The sequence below is a fragment of the Lissotriton helveticus genome, chromosome 5_1 (genome assembly GCF_964261635.1).
Source record: "Lissotriton helveticus chromosome 5_1, aLisHel1.1, whole genome shotgun sequence".
NCBI lineage: Eukaryota > Metazoa > Chordata > Amphibia > Caudata > Salamandridae > Lissotriton > Lissotriton helveticus.
In genome coordinates, this window is record NC_136065.1 from 216,523,154 (window position 1) to 216,550,545 (window position 27,392).

General features: G+C 42.3%; 1 long non-coding RNA gene across 1 annotated transcript; it reads left to right on the forward strand.

Annotated features, from left to right (window-relative positions):
* The first annotated feature begins 1,317 nt into the window (after positions 1–1,317).
* On the forward strand, positions 1,318–5,724 carry LOC144753057 (uncharacterized). Its single transcript, XR_013594184.1, has 2 exons — positions 1,318–1,743; positions 2,783–5,724. It is a non-coding gene; the product is annotated as an uncharacterized LOC144753057 (long non-coding RNA).
* Positions 5,725–27,392: the final 21,668 nt, after the last annotated feature.

Sequence of the window (27,392 nt, forward strand, 5' to 3'; positions counted from 1 at the left end):
AAATCGAAAGTTTCAACCCAGGTTTGTGGGTCCTTTCCCTGTTATCAGAATGGTAAATCCAGTGAGTGTGAGATTACTTTGACCTAAAACCTTAAAGATTCACCCAACCTTCCATGTCTCGTTAATCAGGAAACATCCCCCTAATCTTGGTAAGGTACTTCCACCAGCACCTTTGCTAGTAGATTCAGTTGAGGAATGTGAAGTAAAAAGAATTCTTGATTCCAAAATCAGGAAGGGTCAAGTTTTCTACCTGGTCGACTGGAAGGGTTATGGTCCTGAAGAACGATCTTGGGAGCCTAGCTCTAATATCCACGCTCCAAGATTGGTGAGGGAGTTTCACCAGACTTATCCACAAAAACCTAGGGAGGGGGTTTTGGTGGGGGGTACTGTCAGGAATGGCTTCTTGGTAGGGCATTCACGGTTAGTTTCCCCCATCAACAAGTATTCTATGTTGACAAAGACCCCTTCCTCCTTAATAGGTTGGGGCGCTTTGGTTTCTAAATATCGCTGGAGGCAGGTCAGGCACTTCCCTGTTGCCACTGTGTGCTCTAGCGGTTAGCGTTCTAGTGGCCCCAGTGATTGTAAGCACAGCTGCATGTGAAGCGCGAGCGTTTATCTAACGTCGCACTTCAACCGCCTATTTTCTGGAGGCGGATGTTTGTTCGAGCTCTCCTGTTCTAGTTTGGCCAGAGTTCTTATACCCTGAATATTACCTGGCATTTATATTTCCTTCGACTCCGAACTCCTGTGGCGGCTATTCCTGTGAGCTGTAATTTTGTTAGCTCGCCACACGGAGTTTCTGAACTGGCGTTTGACTCGCGCTGGATTCTGCTTCAGCCTATCTAAGTTTCCCGTCAGAGAGCTTCGTCCTAGTGAGCCCAGCAGCGGTGGCAGCATTTTCCTCTCAGGCTCCGTTTTCCAGAGGCAGCTTTCACCGTGTTTGGGTGAGACCTTTCCTTATTTTAGAACTCGATATTAATAAGGAGTTATGCTTAATGCTACACAGAGTTCAGAGACATTTCCTTCAGAGACTTGTTTATAGTTGAGTGTCACTACAGCTAAGACTCCGAACTCGAATAAAAGTCTCAGTCATTAAGGGTTTATTTTGCTCATGAAGTAATGAGTATACAGAGAAGTCCTTCATTGTAGTGAACACTAAGAATACTCATACCTGGAGTTTAAGCAGCTATTTGTTAATCTAGAGCGCCCTCTGCTGACCTATTTTGGCGCAACCTTTGGAACTGAACATTTCGACATTGGCATTTGGAATATAGTGGAGTACAGTTACCTGTCAATTCTTCTTCTGAACAGTCTCTACAAGTAGATAATAATATATATATATATTCTTGTGTACCACCTTTATCTTCAGACTCCTCACCTACTAGTGTTCCACCTTCGCTGATGTTCTTTGCATAAAAGTTCCATTTAGAGATTTACTAGAGAGATGCTAAATCCCACACTAAGTCAGGTAAAAGACTAGAGAGAGATATTGAATTTAGATTAAACTGTTTAACTATGTGCAGGAACTTAGTAACGTTTTGTTAAATCTTGTAGGAAGAACATTCATTTCATCAGAACAATCGAGGTGAAGATTCTTGTGTGGGCAGTCTCTCCGTTTTTCTCTTCCACTTCCCCTTTCCCCCGCGTCACTGAGGCAAGAGAAATTTGGCGCAGTGGTGTGAGGGAGTTGGGAGCACGCATCATCTTCAGCCTGGCACTCCCGCGGATATCAGGAAATTTCAGGTACTAATCTGACAGCGTTTGCAGACGAAGTTGCGAAAGACGTGGCAAGGGATGTGATGAGTCGAATGTATGTTGCGGGTCCGGCAAGATGGGTTCCGGATAGAGGAATGTGTGAGGACACGATAGAGAGTGTAAAGTCGATTCAAGCTGAAGCTACAGAGAAAGAGTTGAGTGTGTGGAGAGAAAGTACGGGTAAATTGGATGTGAATGGTTGTTGGGTCGAGTTGTCAGAGCATCAACGATGGTTGTTACCCGATGCATACGTGCTTGCAGTAGTTACGATGGCGGCTGGAATGGCTCATATCAGTGTGAAAGGGATTTGTAAGTTGTTGGCTCCTGTATGGCAAAATGCTGAAATTCCTAAGTGTGCAGAAAATGTGGTCAAGAATTGTATGGTTTGTCTGAGATGCAATCCTGGTAAGGGAACTCCAACTCCAGCTGGTCATTTTGCTCCTCCGACGTATCCGTTTGAGGTTTTGCAGCTAGATTTCATTCACATGGAGAGATGCAACAACCTGAAATACGTACTCGTGGTTGTTTGTGCCTTTTCGAGATGGGTAGAAGCATATCCCCTGAAAGATAACACTGCCTTATCCACAGCTAAAGCCCTTGTCAAAGAGTGTTCTTCCCTAGGTTTGATTTGCAGAGAATGGTCTGGAGTGATAATGGGAGTGAATTTGTGGGTCAAGTGATGAAGAAAGTATGTGAAGGGCTAGGGATCCGCCAAAAGTTTCACACTGCAAATCACCCCCAATCAGCTGGACTAGTAGAGTGCTATAATGGCACTCTAAAACTGAAACTGGCCAAGATACAAGCAAGCTCTGGTCTAAAATGGCCGGATGCTTTGCCTTTAGCACTTTTGTCAACAAGAATGACTATACATTCTCGAGTGGGACTTAGTCCTTACGAGATTGTGTTTGGCCGCCCGGCCAACATATGGGGAGTGCCAAGACCAACGAAATTCAGTGAGATTGAACACCCTATACTACTTGATTACCTGTATGATCTGACGGCTAAATTGCGTGTTTTACACCAACAGGTTCACGATACTTTGCCTCAGGCTTCTGAAGATCCAGGACATATCATCGATCCTGGTTCATGGGTGCTGATCAAGAATTTCCAGCGGACAAAGAACGATCAGCCCCGCTGGATCGGCCCCTATTTAGTCCTGTTATCAATGCGATCCGCAGTACGAGTCCAAGGAAAAAAGAACGGGATCCACGGCGTACACTGTAAGAGGGTCCCTTTGCCTCTGCCGTACGACCGGTGGGTCTAGGAGGCTATTGCTGATTCTGAAACTGAGACTGTGCCTCGTTTTCTGCCTTTTAGCGATGCACGTTTAATGGGGACAAGTTCTGAGCGTGAAAGCGACGATCTTCTGCAAGGAGCCGTGCCACTGTCAGTTCGATTGGACACTACCAAGCCTGAACTCTTGTTCTGTGACCAAACATTGCCCGGGAAGGGCCGCTACAATTTACGACCAAAAGTTGTGGGACTAATAAAATAAATTCCTTTGCTATTTTTGAACATACAGCTCTCCCATCTGAGAAACTGTTTTGACCGATTTTTGTTTTTCGAACCGCCATCCGGGTTCAGCTGTAGGGTCACGGCGTCAAGTCTTTGGAGTGCAAGCCGAAGACACAAGGTCGACGGTTCTGGTTGGTCCTTGGGCGTTTCCCTTGGACTGACAGGCGCATTCCTTAGCACGGAACACCCTACCTCCGCGAGCAGCAAGGTTAGAGGATGGAGTTTTTCGAGATGGAGAGACCTGTTGAAAGAATGAATTTCAGAGCCAAAATGTGTACAATCATGAGCAAAAAGTGTTTTTTAATTTTGTGTCTTTTTATGTTGTTTAGCTTAATGATGTTTTTAATGGGATATATAATATTCACTTTTCAGGTGACGTTTGCATCCACTACACAGCCCATACCTTCTTCTACTGTTTCCTCACATTCTTTCCACCCTCTGTCTGAACATGAGTCCGTTAGAAGATTAGAGTTTGTCAATAACTCCTTCGTTCAGCTTCTGCACCAACACCAATTAGTAGTGAACACGACTAACTGTTGGGTGTGTGGTCTTATGCCTCATACTACTGAAAAAGGTATTCCTTACCTAGTCCTGCCATTCAGCCACAATGGTTCGTTGTGGGCATACAGAACGATGTTCATCTATGCTCGTGAAGTCTACCCCCTACGTTCTGTGAAAGACAATCCAAAGAATAGTGCTCTAGTTAAGGGTATAGTCGACATGATTAGAGGAGCTAGTTCTTATGAGACAATCCCGAGAGATGAGACACTAGCTTATACTGGATGGAACGTAACTGGATATGGAGTTAGTCTGAGTGAGAACCAGCGAGCAAAAAGATCCTCTCCGATTTGGATCGTACCCCATCAGGGTCATCTATGTCTGCAAGGTAATGGCAAGAAACCGAGAGCTCAGTTAGGGAAGAGTATCTGCACTGAGACGTATGTTTTTGCGTCCCAGACCTCCCCATCGTTTCTAGGTTGCCCCCTGATTTCTTGGGCACATGTTTTGTCTCATTCCTGTTGCATCCCACCTACACAGCTGCGGCAGATTACCACAAGATGAGTTGTTAGAGGTGTCTTCAGTAAGGAAGATACTGCAGGACAAGAATTAGGAGATTTCTTGAAGGGTTTTCTGCCGTTTTGGGGACCTATGGTTAACAGCAGGAACATACGGCAATTGACGAGAGTGGTGGAGTCCACCGTAGTTGAAACTGCCGGTGCCCTTAGTAACTTGACTGCTGAGCTCCAGTCGGATCGTCTTATGACTCTTCAGAACAGAGTTGTATTAGACGTCATACTTGCAGATCGAGGTGGGGTATGTAAAGTGATCCAATCAAGTTGCTGTGTTTTCATTCCAGACAATGCTCCGACAGTGTACCAGGCCATTTCCAAACTGCATAAAATCTCAGAATCTATACATGTGGATAAAGGAGATTGGTCGTTGATGGGATGGTGTTGGGAACTGTTATCCGCCTGGGGATGGAAGATTCTGATGGTCATTGGGATGATCTTAGCCATCCCTTTCCTGTTCTGTCTTTGTGTACAGTGTGCTCCTGCTATATGTGGCCTCTGTGCTACATCATGTGTAAGAAAACCTGTATCGAGAGACGTACTAAGTAATAGGATGATGCTACAGCAGCATCTCAATGATTTTATGAATATCGACCTGGACTCAGATTAGCGTGAGTATAGGTTATTGCCTATGTAAGGGCAAAAGGAGGGTCTGAGGTTCCGTGAATTCTGGACCCGTTTCATAAATATCGTCGTATCATGACGATTTTGGTATCAGCAGACCGAGAATGGCGAGTATAGTATGTACGAGTATTTTCGTCATGTTCGAGTGACGAGCACTATGAAATATGAGATTCCGTTCTGAACCCTCGGGTTCCATTTTGTGCACGGCAGCCATTTTGTGGTTGCCCTCACATAGGCCGATGACTAAGGCCGAACGAGTCTTTGGGACACCTACACCTTTAGCTGACTTCTGTGTGACCTGGGCAAGCTGACTCCGTTGCCCGAAGCCAAACCTTTCCCAGTAGCCGATCGAGATTTGGGATCAAGGCACAGCATACCATAAACCATTTATTGCACACAACTATGCCTTATCTTACTCACACCTGTCTCTGCTCTTTTTTAATGGCCTGTTTTACGATGAGGAGGTGCCTGTTTTTATTAGGGGTCCGTCCGATTTATCTGATGCAGAGTGTTGGGCCTTATCGGGTAATTGATGGTGGGCTGGACAATGAAATGTGGGTTCGTCATGCAATGCTTTTGTCGTGTACACATGGGATTGGTTTACTGTAAATAAGGAATGTTTGCCTGAAGCGTAATATTTTGTATATAAAAAGGGCTGACTGGCTTTGTAAGACTGAGCAGTCTCCTACGAATATACAGCCACTGTACTTCGTGGACCTCTGTTACTGGTTGCAGCCAATAAATTTGAACTTTGACGTCACCAAGAAGTTGCAGCGTTTCTGTAATTCTGAGACAGGTGAATCCGGAGATTTCGGGTGTGTCCCCTGGCACCGCTGGGTTCTAAATAACCCGGTTCTCCATTGAAGCCTTTGGTACCTCACGAAGCAAACTCTTCACAGCAAGAATCGACCACCCGTGACGAAAACAAAAGAGAAGCTCCAGAGGGATCTGCTCTTCATGCCAACAGCAACCGTTCCACAGTGACTGCAAATGTGAGGTTCCAGTGAGACCTGCACTTTGCGCCAACAGTCCGAGACAACTACCAAGTTAATGCTCCAGAGATGACTGGCTCTTCACGCTAAATTGACCCTAAGAAACACCCAACCAGTTCTCCAACAATGACCTCCTTGCGGCCCGCCAAACAAAATAGCAGCTCTTCTTGTAGACTTGAGAAGGTTCATCCATGGGATGAACTTTGTGCCTGAATCTGACCCATCCTCAAGTGACTTACCCCAGGTGCATTGTGACCATATAAATGTGAGTTTTGATTTGTGCTTACTGGTGCTATTTTCATCAACTACTTAAAACACTCCTATCTCCAGTTATAATGATTGGATTTTTGGCGTTTTGATCTGATTATATTTCTTAAATTTTATTCTGCTTTTCTATATTGATTTGGTTGTCTTTTCGCTTTATTACTGTTTGAGTGCTGCATTCTTTACACTTTCCTTTTAAGTTAAGCCTAACTGCTTTCTGCCAAGCTACCAGAGGGTTAAGCATAGGTAAATTTCGAGAGTTTTTGTAGTTCACCTTGACAAGGAATGAGCTTAGTATATGAGAGGAGATTCCACCTCTCAACTAATAACCCAGTTTCTTGCATTTAGTTTTATCTATCACGGCTGCATACATTTTGACTTTTCCTCTGAATGACAGTTACTCAAATGAAGCCACTGGTGCTGTTAAATATGCGTTTTGGCGGGAAGTTATGAGCAAAGTCATCAAAGTTAGTTGAAGCCAGCAAAAGCCAGAGTCCAGTAACAGCTGAAATGTCAAATTCTATAAAGATGAAGGACAAGGCTAATCTTTCACATTCCAGCTCAGTGCGGTCTCAGTCATTGATGGCTGAAATTATTTTTTCTGCCTCTGCTATAGTTTCTAAGTAAGTAGAATGGGTACTGTGAAAAGGGGTTATGTAACATTGCGTTCTGAAGCTGGAAATCCATCTGAATGCACACAGACAGCAACAACGGCTCCTCCGCAATGGTGGAGGAGCGTCACCCAACTGCCTCGCACAGAGCCAGCAAACGAAAAGTAAAAATATGATCTAGCAGTGTTTTATTTTTTGTTTGTTGGCTCTAAGCTTGCTTGTGCAGGGAGGAGCAGGGCATGGGAGGGGGTAGAAAGCATGCTTGTGCACTCCCTAAGTACACATATGTGTTAGAACGGCCTTCTAAGGCCGACCAAAACACGCATGCGCACTTAGGTTTCCCCCAGCCAGGCTAGAGCAACCCCACAAACTCCATGACCTCAACGGTGCATCTGTCCTGACCGCTCAGGCCAATCTCACACTGCTCTGTGTAGCACAGGGATTGGATGGGAGTCTGTACTCAGGGGCTGCGAGGATCCAGGAAGAGGAGAGGTGGCGAATGAGACGCGAGGCTTGAGGTGGCTGGCAGCTGAAGGTACATTTTTTAAAATGATTATTAACATGCATCGTCTCCATGCGCTCTCCCTCATGCTCTCCCCAACCGCCACACCACCCTTTGTTAGTAGCGGCCGCCACTGAGAGACAGTGGGTGTACTTGAAACAGTTTTTCAGTGCACTCTGCTGATCAGCATAGTGACTGCTTATTACATCAAGACAGAGACATTTCAATGCATGGGGAAAGTGGGCTCTGGCCCAGGGCCTCAACATTTGAGGGAAGGGATGAATGGAGACATCTCTGTTTTGCAGAGTCTTGCTCTGATGCCCCTGAATAATTCTTAAACAGATTGTTTCAAAACCATTTTCCTTTCATTTATTTTTAATGTGGGTGATGTATGAGAGTTTACTACAGACATTTTGTAGAGAAATATTGTGTTTATGCTTCATGCAACATTCAGAAATAATATTTTTTTTAGATCAAAACTAGACCATAATATGCAAAATGGGAGTGTGTCACAGAGAATATTAGTGAACTGCTGCTGTGGTACAATATTGAAAACTCGCATCAGTGAGTATTAGATTTAAACACATTAAGAATTTGGACAAGTGTGCCTGTGCACTGCCAGTGACCTGGCCAAAGAGGGCATTAAAGAGCTGAAAGTCGATCATAAGTTTACAGGTGTTCCAAAGAGGGGCCCTTAAAATATGTTTGGCCCAAGGACCACCCAATCCTTAAGACGTCTCTGCTTCACGACATATTTTTATGGAGAGTACTAGCGTCTAAATATCTGCTGTCTAATCTGATGCTAGAGTGCAGGTTAAACCTCCAAGTGATGTTTTCCCTTTGTGTTGATCCCGCTCAATTGTACAAGAAGCTGGAAAGGGGAAAAAAAACTGGATACATTTTTTTATTAATCAAGCTTTGCGTTCTTTAATGATTGATGCGGCTCAGTTGTCTCCACAAGGGCAACCCACAAATGAGAAGGGTTGGCCCAATTGTGTATTTGCATGCAAATTCTGCACAAGAGTTAATAGTTGGCTTGAGTAGAACTGTAAATATAGACCAAAGCTCTTTTCAATTTTAGAATTTTTTTAGAGAGATTAAGCAAATGAAATGGCATCAGATAGACACTGCTACTCAGGTTTAAGAACGCTCAAATAAAATCGATAATCCGATGGCTCAGATACTTGATAAGGTTAAGAAAATGGAGCAACAGAACACAGATAATAATCGGAGTACTGGAGGACAGAAAGGTGGAGAGTGAGCTCAAACTGCAGCTGGGCAAACTAAAGTTGGAAGCAGATGAGAGAAAGGCTGAGGCTGAGAGAGCCTTAGCAAAGGAGAGAATGGCCCATGAGCTGAGCCTCTGATCACTAGACATCATAGCATGCAGAGTTCCACAGTAATGGTGACAGCATTACCCAGTGTCCACTGGAGATTCCAAAGGATCTGATGCTAACCTTGTTGTGGGAAATGCCATAGACAACTGGTTTGAGGCCCATGAGTTTGCTCTAGAGAAGCACAGGGTCCCTGAGGAAAATTGGGGTGAGAAGTCTCTGGAGGCACATTCCAAATAAAGGGAGGGATGCCCTATTAGCCCTATGGAAATGGAACTGGATGTGGTATCCCCTCATGAAGGAGGCCCTAATCAGGAAGTTTGAGCTCACTCCGGGGAGATATAGACTTATGTTTAGGGACATACAGAAGCTGCCCCAGCAGACCTGGGTAGACTGTGTGGATCATTTGCCAGGCATTGGATGGGTGGGTGAAGGGCAGTGAAATAAATGATTCCAAAGGGCTGCATGGTCTAAGTTCTAGAGAGCACATGCTTAGTCTTTTTTTTACAGACTGGCACCAACATCTTGTGGATAGTAAGCTTTCTGACCCCAGGGGGCTTGCTAAGGATGCAGACCATTGGTTCAGCACTAGGATCCATGAGAAGGTACCCGGGAGTGACCCTAAGAAGGGTGGTTCAGGTTTCTCAAAGTAGAGGGAGTGAGAGGGCAGGGAGACACAGACAAGACCCAGAGTAGGGTGGGTCAAAGGGTTCCCATCTTCCTTTTTTTTATTTATTTTTCACAGTTCAGCCAGAAAAAAAGCTTATAGTAGCAGCCAAGTTTACAATATAATACAAATATATAAATAACATATAGTGGACACATAAACAAAAAAGAAAAAGAGAAAACAGCCAATCAAAGACTTAGAATCCTACAGTCATAAATTCAGAGGTCTCCCCATATAGATTCTCCTAGATTTTGTTTCCTAGTTCCTTTAATTAAATATAAACTTGTTTCTAAATTTGCTAGATTGAACATTTTAATACGCCAGGAGTCAAATCTTGGAGGTTCTGGGGAGAGCCACTCAGAAGCAATAGATAATCGAGCCACAGTCATTGCCATAAATACAAAATACCGCTATTTATAAAAAAAGTTTCCCTTATTAACCCCTTGCCCGACCCCTAACAGCATTAAAGCAGGTGTAATAACAAATGGTGCTTTGAACATCTTTGATAAGTAACTTTCAATGTCCTGAAGAAATTTGTTTAGTTTAACACAACTAAAAAATATATGAAGGCTGTCGGCATCATCTCCCCCACAGCGGAAACATTTGCCATCATATCGATCTCCCCATTTGTGCATTCATGCCGGAGTGTAGTACAAATTAAATGCAGTTTTAAAAAATTGTACTTTTAAATTTGCACACAAAAAAACTTCAGTAGACATGACAATTGCCTCCTCCAATGATATGTGCTCTCCCAATGTGGCAGTCCACTGTGAGTTCTGTTTCTCTAGGTCATCCATTCTTTATAACAATAATATTTTATACAATACACCAATCTTCCCACAAGATCTAAGAGCATCAATTTATAAATTAGGCCTCAGTTTCAACTTTCTACGGCTTAGGAAGTCTCGGATTTGAAGATATTTAAAGAATTGGGAATGAGACATCTGATATTTCTTAACAAGGCCTTCATACTGGGTTAAAAGTCCCCAGTCACCATATAAATCTCCTAATTGCCTAATACCCTTATCTCTCCATCCAGTGACCACCCTATCGCCGAATATTGTGGGCAGTAGCTTCCACACATTCATTGGGGTATAATATATCAAGCCTTCTTAGTCAATTAACTTGCGTATTCTCCTCCAAACTTTAAAGGCTGCTTCCAAGACCTTAAACCTGGCCCTTTTATAATAGCTCCCATCAATTTCTCTGAACAAATAACACTTTGCGTCAGATCATAAAATTAGCTGGAAAATTGAGGGAGCTACCATACTGTATCCCCGTTTTCTCTACTCAATAATACCAAAATTTTTTGCAAAAAACAAACATAATAATAAAACGTAAAATCCGGTATTGCTAAGCCACCCCTTGCGATTGGAAGCGTAAAAAATCTAATAGCTCTCCGGGGTTTCCCTGGGGCCCAGAGAAATTTAGAACAAAGTGACTGTAAACTTTGTAGTTGAATTAATGTTATTTCAAGCGGTATGGACCTAAATAAATATAAAACCCGGGGAAGTATATTAATCTTTAAGACATTCCCTCTGCCTATTAATGTAAGGTGTAGCCGTCCCCATCTATCTAATGAGTTTTTGATATTACGGAATAACGCTACCCAGTTAGCTTCTACTACTTCTGTCATTGATGTCCTGATTTTAATGCCTAAATAAGTGGCCTCAGCAACTGCTCTGGAGTCTTGTATTTCAACATTTTCTGTACAAACAAGTTGCGTTTTAGTAATATTTAATTTATAGCCCGACACCTGACCAAATTCAGATGCCAAGTGCTCGATTTCTAAGAGTGAGGTGGCCGGGTCTTCAGAGCTCACCGCCATGTCATCTGCATACGCAAATACAGAGTAAGGGACCTCTTGAACAATAAATGGTCGTATCAATCTACTCTTGCAAAGCATTTCCATAAAAGGGTTGATGTATAATGCAAAAAGTATAGGGGAGCAGGGGCAACCCTGCCTCGTCCCTCTAGTAATTCTTACTACCTCTGTGGTTCTCCCCATTACATCAATTTTTGCGACCGGGGAAGCGTACAAGACCTGCAGAGCTGTCATAAAGCCTTTCTGAAATCCAACTAATTCCATCAAGCTCCACAGGTAATCCCACTCCACCCGGTCAAACACTTTTTCTGCGTCTAATAAAATGAATCCTAATTGTCTCTTCTCAACTTGAGCAATATCAAATAGGGTAATCATCTTGTTAATATGAGCCACTGTTCGCCTTCCTGGAATGAATCCATGAGAGACTAACGATGATATAACCTTAGACAGACGATTTGCCAATATTTTGGAATATATTTTCCCATCACAATTTAACAGTGAAATAGGACGGTATGAACCAGGTAGCTCAGGATCATTCTTTCCCCTTTTTCCCAAAAACTACTATGGTAGCTTCCTCCCAAGATCGTGGAGCCCGCCCCCTTTGAGCCTCTCTAAACGTAACCAGCATCATATCTTTAAGTATGCCAAAGAGAGTTTATATATCTCTCCAGGTATGCTGTCAGGGCCTGCGGCTTTCCCTGATGCTAAAGTTTTAACTGCGGATTCTAATTCTTCCATGGTAATTGGGGTGTCGAGCTGGGCTGCTGCCTCTGGTTCAATCTCTGGGAAAGCCTCACCCAACAGCCTTCCTAATTCTAGTTCTACACTCCCCCTTTGCTTTGTATGTGGCTCTGAATAAAATTGGTGAAAAATAGTCAGGTTCCCTTGCTCGTCAGATATTAATGTCCCAGAATTATCCTTTAAGGCTAAAATTCGTCGATTAGCTTCCTTCATACGTAATCTAAAGGCAAGACATCTCCCAACTGTTTCCCCATATTCATGACATTGCTTTCTGTGTGTCCAAAATTTCCTTGCGTTCTCCTTATCCCAGATACCCCTTATTTTAACCCGTTTCCTGGCCACGTTCTCCTCTAACTCATGTATATTGCACTGTTGCGCTATACCATGTGTGAGTTGTTCCTCTGCCCTTTGCAAATCCCTAGATAAACCCTGCATCTCAGTTTTAAGTTTTTTTTTATGAAACAATCCAAAGCTCAATACTTCGCCCCTAAGACAGGCTTCAAATGTATCCCAAACTATATCACTTCTGGTGGAATTCCTATTGTTATTAAAGAACTCCTTCAACCACCTGGAGATATGTTCTCTGAAATGATCATTAACACATAATTTCCGATCAAAAGAAAACTTTTTGGGTCTCAAAACCTCTCCCCACCCTAACATCTCTAATAAAATAGGAGCATGATCTGACGAAATTCTAGGATGTATCTGCATTTTCACTCCTGCCAAGAGACTAGAAGATGAAAAAAAATAATCTAATCTCACCATTTTTTTTATGGGGAAAGGAATCAAATGTGTATCCTGGATCTGTTGGGGATAATTTACCCCAGACATCCACCAGGCCATGGTCCTTTGACAGATTATACAAAGCCTTAAAAACTCGAGGCTTCCGACCCTTGTAGCCCTGAGGACCCACCATAAGATCCTGATTGGTTAAATTGATGTTAATATCTCGGCAGATGAACAATGGGGCTGGCCATGTCGCTAACTCTAAGTTCAGATCTTCCAAAATTATAGCCTCATCTAAATTAGACCCATAGATAGTACATAGGGTAAAATGACAATTATTTCCTCTACATTCAATTATGGCCCAACGACCATATTTGTCAGCTGAGCTACGATTAAACATGTATGTATTAGATTTGGCTAAAAACTCCACCCCCGAACCATTACTGATTGCTGTGAAGCAACAACTATTGAGTATGCTAAATCCTTTAATAAATGGCGCTTACCCCAAGGTAAATGCGTCTCCTGCACACATACAAGATCTGGCTGAATGTTGCGGAGCTCTGCAGCTATTCTTCTCCTTTCTTAATATTATTAAGGCCAGAGACATTTAGGGAACAAATTTTGATCCCTCTAGAAGCCATCAATAATCCGGACTACAATAAACGACAGACGGTTAGATACCTCTTTGCCAAATGAATTGGACAATGAATTGGACAAAAGGTGTTTTAATACATTGTTTTCTTTCTTGTCATTCTTGCTCGCTGAATCTGTGAAATACTTCCCCTTTTTACCCCACCCCCATACCCCAACCGTCCACCCCAAACCCCATAGCTCCCACCACCCCCAAAACCTCCCCCCACCATTACCAAGGCTTTAGGACTTATGGTCCTGAAGATGTCAGCTGCCAGGAGCCCCTGCCCTTGATACTTTCTCTGACCAGAGCAGAGAGGGACACCCCTCTCTCTGTCCACCAAACAAATAGTTAATCACAAAATAATAAATTTCAAGAGGAAAAAAGTAAAGAACTAGCGGGGAGAAGGAGAGGCGAAAAGCTTAAACTAATGCTGATGGTGAATAGTTAAAACAAATCCACTTGCTCACTAGATATACCCACTTAGAACACATTATATCATAATTTAACATTATTCACTCGACATGCTATTCAAGTATTCTTTGGCAGAGCCCTCTGAAGTAAAGAAGCGAGTACGCTCATGAAATATAATCTTCAACTTTGCAGGGTTCATTAAATATGCCTGCGCCCCTTTAGCCTGAAATTGACTAATTAACTGTTGCAACGGTCACCGAGTTTCCATGGTGTATTTACACAAATCAAGTCGAACAAAAAACTCGAAATCAGGCCCTGCTCTCTTCTTATCCGGACGTGTCAATTTAAACACCTCCTCTCTAGCTAAAAAGCTATTAAATGAAATTATAAATGCTCTCAGTTTATCTTGAGGTTGTCCAGCGCGCAGTTGAACATTGAAAGGAAAGCGGTGGGCTCTCTCAATCTCTCTGTCCCAGTCCCATTTTCCAAGCTCTGGAAACGCCTTTTTAAATAAATCCACCATGAATTTGTAAGGGTCCTGCCCTTCTTTGCCTGCCTGTATTTGTAATACCCGCAAGTTATTTCTTCGTGCTAAATTTTCAAAGTCAGCCATTTTCCATTTGGTGTCATCTTTTATAGCACAGAGTGACTCGGTCATGCGCTTTTGTTGACCAAATTCATCTTCTAAATTTGATTTCCGAGTCTCTGCCTCATTAAATCTGGTGGTAAAATCAGATTACGATTTAGCCAATCTACGGACAGAATTTTGAAGTTTACGACAAATTCTGAACCCTTTGGCTCTCTTCCCTTGTTTCCTCTCTTAGAGACATAATAGACTGGTATATCAGGCGCAGAGATATATTCTCTTCACTGTGTGCTGCTGCCTCCTCCATGCACGTAAGATCTTCTTCTCCATTGGCTATATCAATTCATGCTTTTTGCGCACAGTGTGAGAGCCCCCCTCACCGAAGTCAATGGAATCATCCAGACAAATACTACTATGTGCACTCCCATCTGTCATATTCATTTGCTTGCCATATTGCAAAACGAAATCCTCGCAGGATGAAGATGAGGGTTCTGACAGCGAATAAAAATCCCCTGAATCTGTATCTTGTATCTGCCCTTGAACACCTGCTGTTAATATATCTGGGTTATGATTGTTGCCATCATTGCTGCCCTGTAGTGAGCCATTGAGATCGATCTCCGCAGATGCAATGGGCGGTGGGTTGCTTTCTCCTTTAACCAAGTGTGATGATGAATTCAAGTGGTTTAAACCCATGCTAGCCCCCACAACACTTAGCTGACCCTTTTATACTCCTACATCTGCTGCTGGTACTTGTAGTCCATTATCCTGCAGGGGCGGGCACTTTTTCCCCTTATATTTATCCTTTAATGTTGAGAAAATCGCCGGTATAGTTTTTTTTATCTGTGCCAGCCAACTTATTTTTGCTAGTCTCAGCATTCACCTTAGCTGATTGCAAGGTTTTAGGAGCGCTAGCCGCCGTGTTATCTCTCAGCTCAATCCCGCCTATTAAATCCTGTTCTTCCACTACGCGGGGACCATTCTTTTTAACAATACTTCCCACCTTCTGTTTGACATTCTCAGCGTCCACTTTAGTAGATTTAGCAATATTGGGGGAACAACCACTGGTATTTTCGCTCACCTCACTTCCGCTGATTAAGCCTTGGTCTTCTGTGACCCGCGGACTTCCGCGCCCCCCTTTCGGCGGCATCTTTCCTATGTACTCACAGCCGGCAGCGCGCTTACAGCTATTCCCGCAGGTGTAAGCAATCAGCGCTATGGCGGGCGAAATCACCCAGCTTCCTCGCCGCTGCCTGTAGAGACTCACAGCGACAGCCCGAAGCACAAGAAACATTCACCAAGTCCGTCGCCTTACCTCCGGTGCTTTCCTCCGTCTCCTCCGTCCACCCGAGCCCAAGAATGCCGAAGCGCCCAAGTAAGTCAAATGACCATACAGAGCTGCTGTAGATCTCCGATGATGCAGATTATGCCGGTTTCCTCCACTTCCTTTTTCTTTTTTTTTCTTCGGCTCTCAGCCTCCACCGCTATAGCGTTCTTTTGCGTTTTGTAGGATAAGGCAGGGAGCGGTCAGCCTACACGTCCACTCGCTTGGTCGCCATCTTGCCTCTCGTGTCGGGTTCCCATCTTTCTTCTGTAAAACAGGAAGGAGTTTCTGGTGGGTGATTGCACAGGGTGCCCCATTTCCAATGACGGTGCTTTGTATTTTGTCAGCTAGGACACAAGAAAAGTCACTATTTCTGTCCTATGAAACTACCCACTGGTGGGACCTCTACAGGGGTGGCCAGTATGACCTTTGGGGTAACTAGTCCCTAGGGGCTAGAGGTGGACCATACCTTAATATCCCTTACTTGGGATGTGGGCTCCAAGGATGGTCTTCTGATCCCTGGGGGTGGGACTCACAAATTTAACCAGGTCAAGGGGAATGGGTTCTCTGTCACTGCTCTGAGAAACACAGGGCCCAGCCAGACCATGGTAATTGAAAGGCTCGTTTCCCCAGAGCAGTACACTGGTCATCTCTGTAGGGTAACTTAGGTCCAGGAGCAGGACTTTTCCGGCACTTGGGCCTGGTATCCCTGGAGTGGGGTTGGCAAGTGACTCAGAGAAGAGTCATAGCTAGTCTCAAGTTGCCCATAGACTGCCTTTTGGGGAATCAGTTGCCCTGGTGTCAGGAGAGCTGGGAAGGGAGGCCCCCCCAGGGTGCCCTAAAAACTCAGATATCCTGTTGTACCAATCCAAATACTAGGGTATAGGCCCTTAGCCGAGTGGCCAGTCTCAGACTGCCACACCTGGACTGGTAGGAAGGAGAGTGGAAGAAGAGTGAATGACACCCGAGGCAGTTGCCTCCCCCACCCCCACTTTGAGAAAACTCAGAGGTCAGAAATCCCTTATATCCTGGGATGTAGCTCTTGACACTGGCATCTGTCAGCGGCTTCTGTTGACAGAACTAGACAGGAGCGCATTGTCGTCACTCCTCTTGTTGAATCATTTAATTGAACCACAATCACCTCATGACACGGAAATAAAACACAAATGAATAGGCATGGGCGTAAAATCCGTTCCGCTCGTGGATTTCGCGGATTTTCGGTAAATCCGCAATCCGCGAATTTACCAAAAATCTGCGAGCGGCGGATTCGGGGGCAAAAGTTCAAGCCTTCAAACTTGAAGTTGTAACCATTTTAGGATGGCGCCAGCAAGCTGCCAGCGCCATCCTAAAATTGTTACAAAGTCAGCTAAGTTAGCTTCAACAGGAAGCACTAATAGATAAAATAAAGCAGGTGCTCGAGGACCTGCTTTATTTTATCTATTAGTGCTTCCTGATCGGTCTCTGACCTTTTATACACACAAGAGGCATGGACTCGCATGGAAGCCGGATAGAGGCCTTTGCATCCTTGACTTTCACGAGCGCAATCCTCGTGCTGTTCCTGTGGCCAGGAGCTGAAGGGACCCCTGCTCAGTGTCTCTCTGAGTTAATCACGCTTGGTGTTCACGAGCTGTGCTGTTTATAGCATATGTGCTACCGGAGATACTGAATATGTAAAATCGTTATGGACAGTTTAATTACTTCAAAAGTAGGCCAGGCTCAGAATGATGTGAAAACACCGCTTGTGACACAAAAACACGGGAGCAACAAAATCGAGTGGGGGACACTTCAGCTTTGGGGAGAAACTGACCTGGGTGCTCTCTCCCGAGTCCAGGTCCGCCGCAGCATCAGCGCTGCCTTACCGCCGCCCATACAGGGCTTCCTTGCAGCAGGAGACCAGGGACTACATCCCCCAGCACCACTAGCGCAGAGGAAGGCGCGCACATCCTGTCCCGCCCCCGGAGGTGCTCAGAAAAACAGCGCGAGCCCCCGCGTCGCGGGTACGCGCGCGGGTTGGCGCCCGGGGCTAAGCCCGGGCAAAGGGCGGGCCCTCTGTGGCCCTCCGAGGCCAGAGGAGGGCGGGACGGGCCACCCCACTTGGTTCCATTGGAGGAGGAGGTACCTATACTTTTAACCTTCCTATAATTCCGCCATTCCAATTGTCCATTGTCTCCTATGTAGCAGTGTTTTCCACTAGTCATGTCCATGTGGGAGGATCTGAATGCTCTGTGTGGCACAAAGTATGTTCCGGAAGCCTTGACCCCTCCTAAATTGGGTAGAGACGCTGACCAACTTAATTGCACTCTATTGGATGTACCTTTATCCCCCAATAAAACTCATGCTCAAACCAACACCCTGTCCCGGGGATCAACCAGCAAAAGGGAGCATGCTGAGGTCAAAAATAATGCCAACGATGATAATCTACCTAATGTTGATGTTGAGGTGGACAAAATGTGCATTAGCCCCCCATTATGCCCCTCTAACTCAACTATACTAACACCGGCTAAGAACTTACTGGCTCAGATTGAGCAACTGTTAATCTCGGCTTTATCACCTTTGATCACAAAAATCAACGATCTAGGGGACAGGTTGTCCCTTATTGAAAAAACAATAAAAAAGAACTATTCATCAACCGATAAAATTGATACACCTATTTGCCCTACTCCCTCTATCAACTATGAAAAGTCCAAGCCCACTGCATGCAGAAAAAATCAAACTCTTGAACCCCCCTTCATTTCAAGAGGCCGGAATGTTACTCTTAACCCCGTACTCGTACCTACAGAGCACCTAGGACCACACCTGATAGAAGGCATTGCATCAATCTACCTCCCGAAGCCGCCCCATTCGTGACTGTTCTCTCTGGGGTCCCCGCATTGAGTCACGGCAAACTTGAAACACACCAGGATTTGCTTAACAAAGCGATTTTTTGGCTAAAACACAACAGACCGTTGCCACCTGCACTAGATGGCGGAATCCTGAGTGTCAGGAGGGTGGGGTGGCTAGGTACGCTGCCCAAAGACATTTCGGGGGACTTGATTTTAATCAAATTTAAGGATAGGAACATTGTCCCCTACCTCCGTTCCTCCCAGCCTAAAGAAGGAGATGGCCCCATTTGCATTTGGGATCTGCATGATTTTTATCCCAGCCCCCGGTACAATTCGTTACCAAGACTAATGTCATTGAACAATAATATTTGGTGAAAGGGGATTCCGGGTACCTTGTGCTATAAATTCTGTACTTTTTGTTTTTGTCCTTGACTATTCACGTATTTTTATTACCTGATTAGTTAAATTGTTGCTTGTTCATTTTAATAGTTGATTTCTTTTAATCCTGTAAATGATTTGATGAGTCCTCTTTGTATGTATGTATTTTTCTTTCTTGTTGCTTTTATGGTTTTAAACTAAAAACCGAATAAAGCTTATTTGATTTGATTTGATTTTGAGTGGTGTCACAACTCTCACTCAGTGTATTGTACACTTCTAACCAGGGATTGATGGAAGCACAGGTGACGAGGAGCACAGAACACCGTAACCTTCTTCCCAAATCTACCGTTGAAAATCAGCTGTGATGCTGGATAGAGGCCTTTGTATCCTTGACTTTCATGAGCGCAATCCCTTTGCTGTTCCTGTTACCAGGAGGGTCTGTCTCTTCTCATCTACTGCTCTGATCAGTCTCGGACCTTTTATACACACACGAGGCATGTGCACTCGCATGGAAGCCCCGCCCACACACTCGCGGTGTGCACTGTCTTCCCGCCATTGACCCACTATGATGGACAGCTCACCCAAGGGACCCCTGCGCCCTTCGGGGCTATTGCATAGTAACACACACATGGTCGCTCGAACTAGTTGAAGCGCAAATTCAGTGACTCATTCATAATCCGCAAATCCGCAAAATCCGCGGATTTTACGGATCCACGATCCGCAAAATCCGCGGATCGTGGATCCGCAAAATCCGCCCATGCCTACAAATGAATGTCCTAGAATTAACAGAATGAAGGTATTATTATACCCTATTGATATACGTATGTTTTAAGTTCTCAAGATTCTACTACAGCCAACATTTATTTAACAATATAAAGATTTTATAAATTGTGGAGATACCAAATTAATAGAGAAAAAGTTGTAGGTTTGTTAAAACATTTTGAAAACTTGCAGACCAGTATATAACATTTAGTAAACTTCATTACCATGCTAAAGAACTGAAATGGTAACAGATTCCCCTTTCTATAGAAGCGTGAGTACATTTAATAAGAATGATGAAACTTTTCCGATTTTTTTTATTTCCAATACTTTCCATGTTATGTACACAGGATCTTTTTAATAGAATAAATAAATCATTGTTTTTTATTATTAGGGATAAAAACACAAGAGTCTTCAGGGTTATATTACGTGCCTCTCTAAAAATGAAGCTGTATTAGCGGCTATATCTCGAAATGTGCAGACCTTTTAAAAGCAGGGGGCAGAAGAAAGATATTTGCTTTGTGAAAAAAATACCAAATGACTAGAATTAGGGAGTTGAATATTTGCAGAAAAATGTAGACATCCCAAATATTTTAAGAATTTTGGTTTAAGAAATTACAGGATTTGCATTATATGAAAAGGTGCTCAAAGGAAATCAAGATAGAGTATATATTCCATTTATAGTATATTCCATCATTTTCTTTGGGAGTGGCCACTACGAACAAATGTCCAGGAAATCTGGGAAGTTGGTTAAGGTGTGAATAAAGAAGGAGAGATTTATGAAGAAGCAAAAGATCTGGTGTAGAAAACCAATCATCTTTTTAAGTGTGTGCAGTCATGGAATCATTTTTAGGGCAAAATTGAAAAACAGTACGGAAATGTTTGATGAAGTAGTCCTTTGGACAACGAGTAAGAATAGTGTTGGGTGGGTATGCAAACTACTGATCACCACAATAATTCAATGTCATGAAAAGTTGACGGTCAGTTAGGTACAAGAACTAGAACTCTGTAAGCAGATACGCTTAAGATAGGATAAATGAATCTATTCACAGAAATATTGTTAGCTCCAACTTAAACTGAATCGAATATATTGTATATACTGCATGTATTATACCCAGTCAGATTAATAAAGATGAAACAAAGTCAGGGACATGCTGCCTGGCTCCCGTCTCTCCAAACCAGACCCCACTGGTGCTGAAATAGTGAACCTTCTTCAAAGAAGCTTCTTCTGTGCATCAATTTCAGTGAACCATCAAAATTCCTCTATTTGAATTGTCAGTACTTTTTGTGTGTAGGCATAATATCCCAATAGCCTTATCTTATTTGAACCCAACGTACACGTCCAGCACATGTTTCAGGGAAAACTCCTTTCTCAAGACTGCATTAGGTACAACAAATATATGCACAAATTATTCAACTATACCATAGTGTACTTATTAACATTATGCTTTTGGTCTATTTTCTTTACACTTGAAATGATAGCTGATAAAATAATAAGTGTCCATCATAATCTGCATCTTCTCATGTGTACATAATGAAATTAGAAAGTTTAAGTTGAAATGTTTCACTATATTATAAGGAAAGGAGAGTACAAAAGGAAAAAAGAAGAGAAAAAAGAGAAAAGCTAATAAAGAAGAGCATAGAAGAGGAGGAAAAAAGCAAAAAATAAAGCAGAACAAAAAATAAAGCTATACTTCATTTTCCTTGTGGTTGATTATAACTGTTGTTGTCTTCTGTATTATAAGAAATTGTTAAATAAAACTCCTATGTCGCCGATTTCAATGCTGTCAAAGAAATTATTGTTTTTCATCTTCCATTACATAGTAATCTAAATCCACCTGGCAACACTGAAGCTCCATATTATTAATAATATTCTATACTTTACTCTACTATGTTCAACACTGAAGCTCCATATTATTAATATTATTCTATACTTTACTCTACTATGTTCCGTTTCAACAATTTGTACAAGTAGGAGTTATTTATAAAACCACATCATTCTCCTTCATTCTCCTGTATGAGATTGCCCATTTGTGCATATGTACATAGAATAATCCTTCACCTCCCTTTTGACTGCCACATATGAATAATATAGGCTTAACGTACTCTTTTTCCATATCACCTTAATTTAGTGTTTTAGGACCATTTATTTAATATAGGTTTTTAATATTGTTTTAAATACACTTCTTCCTCACTCTGTGAATCCTTTATATTTAGAAAATTTAATACAGAATTTTGATTATACCTTTTAATAGATGCAGGTTAGATAGCCTCTGTTTTTGTGATTTCTTAGGTAAAAACATTCCATAATTATTTTGTTAGTTGCTCCATTTTCAGTACCTAAAATTAAGTGTAAGATTCTTTAGCTGTTCGTTTGAAATGTTTTTACTAAAGCTATTTCTGACCTTTTGTTATCATATACTTCTTCATTATCTAAAATTTCAGTTGGACCAAATATCTAAAATTACGTACACAAACATGCTGGTTTTCAGTTTTGAATAATTTACTAGTCGAAGTTTAACATCACTAGATATTACACTATAAATCTGGGACTTTTTTAAAATTGTATTCTTTCATTCTGCTTGCAAAGATTCACCAGCAACTCCATGTGATTGCACCTAAACTCCACTATGAGCTTTATAAGGTAATTCAAGCACCAATTTCTTTCTCCATAAAGTTTTTTCTTGAAAATAAAATATCAGACACTCACCATGGAGCACCACACAAAAGTGACTGTCTTTTTAAATTATGACAGCAATTTAAACAGTTAAACATGACTAAATATTGAATTATATCTCGTGAACTTCTTTTTCATTGTACAAAGGGCTCTCCAAAGTTCAGGGGGAGACGGCCCCTTCTGTATCGTGGTTCCCTAGGTAGATTTCACATGAAACCTCTAACATCTCGAGAATGTAGAATGCTCAAGGACAGTGGAAACAGGAGAAAGCAACCAGAGCTTAGAAGTGGAGAGCAATGTCAGCAATCCTCCAAACGCTTCAGTTATTTTGTTTGCCACCCTTGAATCAAGTATTCCTCATAAAAGCAGATACTCAGATTGCAGGACATATGTAAAGCTCCATCTTGAGCGAAATCTAATTTTCTGGTAGTGGCTGATCAGATTTGCTCATGGGCAGTAGCTCATCTGAGCTCTGTTTCTCGATGAGCAGGACCTTTCCATCCTTAATGTAGTTCTCCCTGATTGTGAAACTGCTTCAGAACATTGGTCAATAATTAGGACAAGAGAGCAATCTTTTGAAAACCACATGGCCACCCGTCTTCCCCTTTACTTCCCAAGAACGTGAGATAAGCGGTCATTGGGAATGGATGCAAAACGACTCATGCTAAACTCTAAATTAGTTCTAAAGTCCCATTATCTTTTGTCCTAGTCCTGCAGCTCTCCTTCCCTCCCTGGTAGGTCTGGGCAAGGTGTATAGGTTTATGCTATTTATTAAAGTGGAAGATCGGCTTTTAAATGGTCTTCCCTGAGAGGTTGGCCAGTTATACCTCGGAGATAAGGACTTGGACAAGGAAAAGTAGTACACAGTGCTATGAAGAATACCAGTAGCTAATCAGGAAACTCCCAATCAGGAAACACACTCCTGCCTCTGAAAGAAGTACATGTGTGTGCTTTTCCCCAATACAAAACTATCTGCAAAAAGTACATTAACACCCACTAACATACAGGTTAACAAATGTTTACCTAGTTTGCAAACAGACCAAGCCAGATTATATGTAAACATCTATCACTGAGTTTGCGATTGTGAAAATTCAATCATTGTGCTATCCATTTTGGATGCAAGGGTACATTTTGCACTAAGAAACTAGTGCTAAAGGCTGGGAGCAAGTTGGGGGAAAATCCAATCCCTAGTGCACATATAGCATGCTATTCATGTTCTCTTGCATTTAGCGATATTTGGGCGAACACTATTTGCTAGCCTCAAACAAAAAGTACTTTTTATGGCTTGGATTGGCAGTGCATGTTGCCAGACAATTATTTGAAAATCACATGTTGGGAGCCAGGAGAACATACTTTGATTGGGCTGAAGTTGTGTGCTTCCACAAAAAAAGTGTTTACCTTCCACACTGATGTGATCATTTTGTTTATTTACCCAGCTGCCTGAGTCGGAGGAAAAATCCTCATAAATCAACAACCATAATCCTTATTAGGGTGAAACACAAAAGCCATTCAATAAACGTGTGCTTAACCCTCTCGTAGCTTGGCACAAAAGCAGGCAGGCTTAATGAGGAGGAACTGTGTTTAGTAGCAATGGAGCACACAAAATATTGAAGTGTACACATAACACAAGAACACAAGAAAAATCCCACACCAATATAAAAAGCACAATTTAATAAATATAAAATGACACCAAAACAAATTATCAGTAGAACCAGAGTTATGAATGTTTTAACTTTTAAGTGAAAACTAGCACCTCAAAGATCAAAACACCAAAAGAGGGCATTTAGTTGCACAAGACTGTGCATAATTTTACTTGCACAAGACTGCGACCAAGTAAAAATTGATGTCGAAGCGAGTGAGTGTGGTCCAGATACACGAGGTATATTGGGCCTGGCTCAGCTTAGATTCAGACTTTAAAGAAATATGGGGACCGATTCCGATCTCGCTTGGAAAGCCCTACGGTCGAATCGTGCCCGTAGAGCTTTCCGAGTGAATCGGGACTCCGAGCAACAGAGTACAATGCGCTGCAGCGCTGACGGACTCGGGTCGCTCGGAGCCCCATTGAATTCTATGGGAGCCTAGTGTACGTTGCGTGCATAGGCTCCCAAAGACAATAAACGCAATTCAATATTTTATTCAAGATTTGGAACTCCTAGGAGGTCCACATCGGATCATGTGCATAGTATTATAGATAACAAAACATAACAAGGCTCACTCCACATACCATCATAAAATTTACCTCAACAACAAGTAAACAATTTCGACTATGGATGGTGCTTAAAATTTACGGCATTAGGGATGAGATAACTAACAATATAAAAATTCTACTTTGCATAAAAAATTATTAAAATTAATTACCAGGCGAGAAATGAAGCTAAGCATCTCCTAAATATGCAAATGTACAAAAGGGAGTAGATATCAACCTATTCAAGTACGATTTAAGGAATAGCAGCATGGTAACAGAATAACTAAGCGTAGACCGATCTAAGCAAAAAGCCATGCATTAGGAGCAAAATTCCACTTCAATTAATTTTGCGGAATAACCGAAAGGTCAGAGGGTGATATATACTCAATCTATCCCTAATGTGCAAAATAGCAATAAATAGCAGCTAGTAATGTGCAATAGACAATTTAAAAAGCAAGATACTAGTACTGCAACAAATTTTCTTAAGCGAGGAAGTTAATTACCCAACTAAAATAGCTATGTATTTATATAACAAATTTAAAATATATACATAAATTCTTTAATGTAATCAAAAAGTTTTTACACAAACTGCTTAATTTTTGGGACAAAAAAGATAGTCTTGGGCTGATGCTACATTTTTTACATTGTTTAGCAGGAACATCGGCCGAAGCCAACGATATCGACTCGAGATCAATACCAGACAAGCAAACAAAACATGATCTAGGGTCTGGGTGCTCAGGTTACAAAAACTACAAATTCTTCCATTATTCATATTCCGAGACCAGTTTGCAGTTAAGTTGTTTAGAGGCAGAAGATTCATGTGGCATAAAATTAGCAGGCGTCGAATTCCATGTTCTAAATTCCAGAATACGTATTTTTGTGGAGTTCTCTATATGTTAGTCCTGACTATTAGCTTTAGTCTTTCCTTAGAATTACAAAATGTTATATCTTTATTAAAGCTAGTTTTGCCACATAAGGTTTTTAGGACAGATTTAGGGTGGAGTAAAAGCATTGATTCTTCTTGTATACCAAAGGTTGTTTGTGCCAATAAAAAATCCTGACAACAGGAGTATTTACCTGCCTTTACATTAAAAATTTCATGACATAAAAGACCTCTAAGTGTGTCCAGATCACTATTTTTTAGTTGATATCCCGAACGTAGAACACTAGATAAGCCTTGACTATAAGAGTTTATCAATCCAAATTCTAATCTAATTGCTGCCGTTGGGACTACCGTGCTCAAATTGCAAATTCTATGTAATATTTGACCTTCAGTCTTATCTAAAAGAACTCTAGTCCTTAACGGGGATTGATTCAATAGCATAGAGCACAGTTGGCATCATTTTTGCCTTTTAAAACCGTCAAAAGGTGTAAAAAGTGTCTTCTGCTCGATGCACGATATAAAATACGCAAGCCATAAGCATGGGACATAGCTTTACAAATGCTGTGATCAATGTGAGGCTTGTTCTTTGAACTGTCTGTTAAGAGTTTCCCTAAATAGAGGTATGAATCTACCACCTCCAACTTTTCAGGACCGATGTGCCATTTGAAATTACATGACTTCCTACCTTTAGAACTTTTCATAATTAAATTTTTAGAAACATTTATTTTCAAGAAGTGTTCTACTGTGTATTTCTGTAGTAATATCAGCTTTCTATTTAACCCGATAGGGGTTAGGTCCATTACTACAATGTCATCTGCGTATAAAAGACATGCTAAAGGACGGGAGCCTATCTTAGGTGCATCTCCAATCGTTTGGGCAAAACAATCGGGTAAATCCACTATATATAGAGAGAATAGCAGAGGTGCTACCAGGCATCCTTTTTTCAGGCCATTTTCTATGGGGATTATACCAGATAGACCTTGGTTTTCATCCATTAATATCTGGCACCAAGTGTGGGAATGGAGAGCAAAAATTAAAAAGTAACATTTAATTAACAAGCCCTGGGTACACATAGTACCACTTTACTAAGGACGTATAAGTATGTTGAAAGTGCCAATTGGGTGTATGCCAATTTTAACATGTTTAAAGGCGAGAGCACAAGCACTTCAGCACCAGTTAGCAATGGTAAAGTGCACAGAGTTGTAATGCCAACAGAAACAATATAAAAAAAAAAAAGGAGAGGTGAAGGTTAAAGATTGGAGGTGACCATGCTGTGAGGGTCAAGTCCAACAGCAATGGTATTGTATCTGCATTACCTATCTATATTAAAGCCTACAGATAGGTATGTTGTTCTCAGATTGTTTTTTGAAAATCTTTTTATTAACAGTGTGGCATGTACACATAGACATTAATGTCAGCATGTCTAACAAGCATGGCGATCATTGTACATACACATTTGTAGTAGCAGGAATCGGTAAACATTTTCATTTTTCCATTTAGTAATCCAAAAAAAAAACCCATTCCACTGTCAACTCCCCCCACCCCTCCCCCTGGCACTCTCGGTATTAGTCATAGCACTCGACCTAATCAAGGCATCCTTATTTTAAACAGTAGTCTACCACAATTCTACAGAGGACTATATTAAACATGTAGCATAATTTCAATCGTGTCTTGCACCCGGGCCCATGCCTTCGTCGTATTGAGGTCTAAAAGCCACAGTCAGTGCGGGTCCCGCATATTGGTCAGTGCAACTTCCCATCCCCTAGTCCTCAGTGACCGTTAGGGAAGATGAAGCGTCACCATCACCAGCCTCAAACGCCCCCAACATAATATTCCAGTCTAGAGAAATTGGGAACTTTCTAAGGCCCCTGCGCGTTGTAATGTTGTGCCCTCTGCTTTCCCCCAGCGCACCACTTCGGCCCTCCATACTTATGGGTCAGGCGGTCGCGCCGATTTCCACCGCATCGTGATGGTGCGTTTAGCTATCAGCAAGGCCTGATCAGCGAAGCGCTTGGCCACAGACTTTTTCCGCTAGGTAGGCCCTAGTCCTAGCAAACTGTATTCCAATGAGGCATATGGTCTGGAGGGAGCTAACCTATTGAGGGCATCG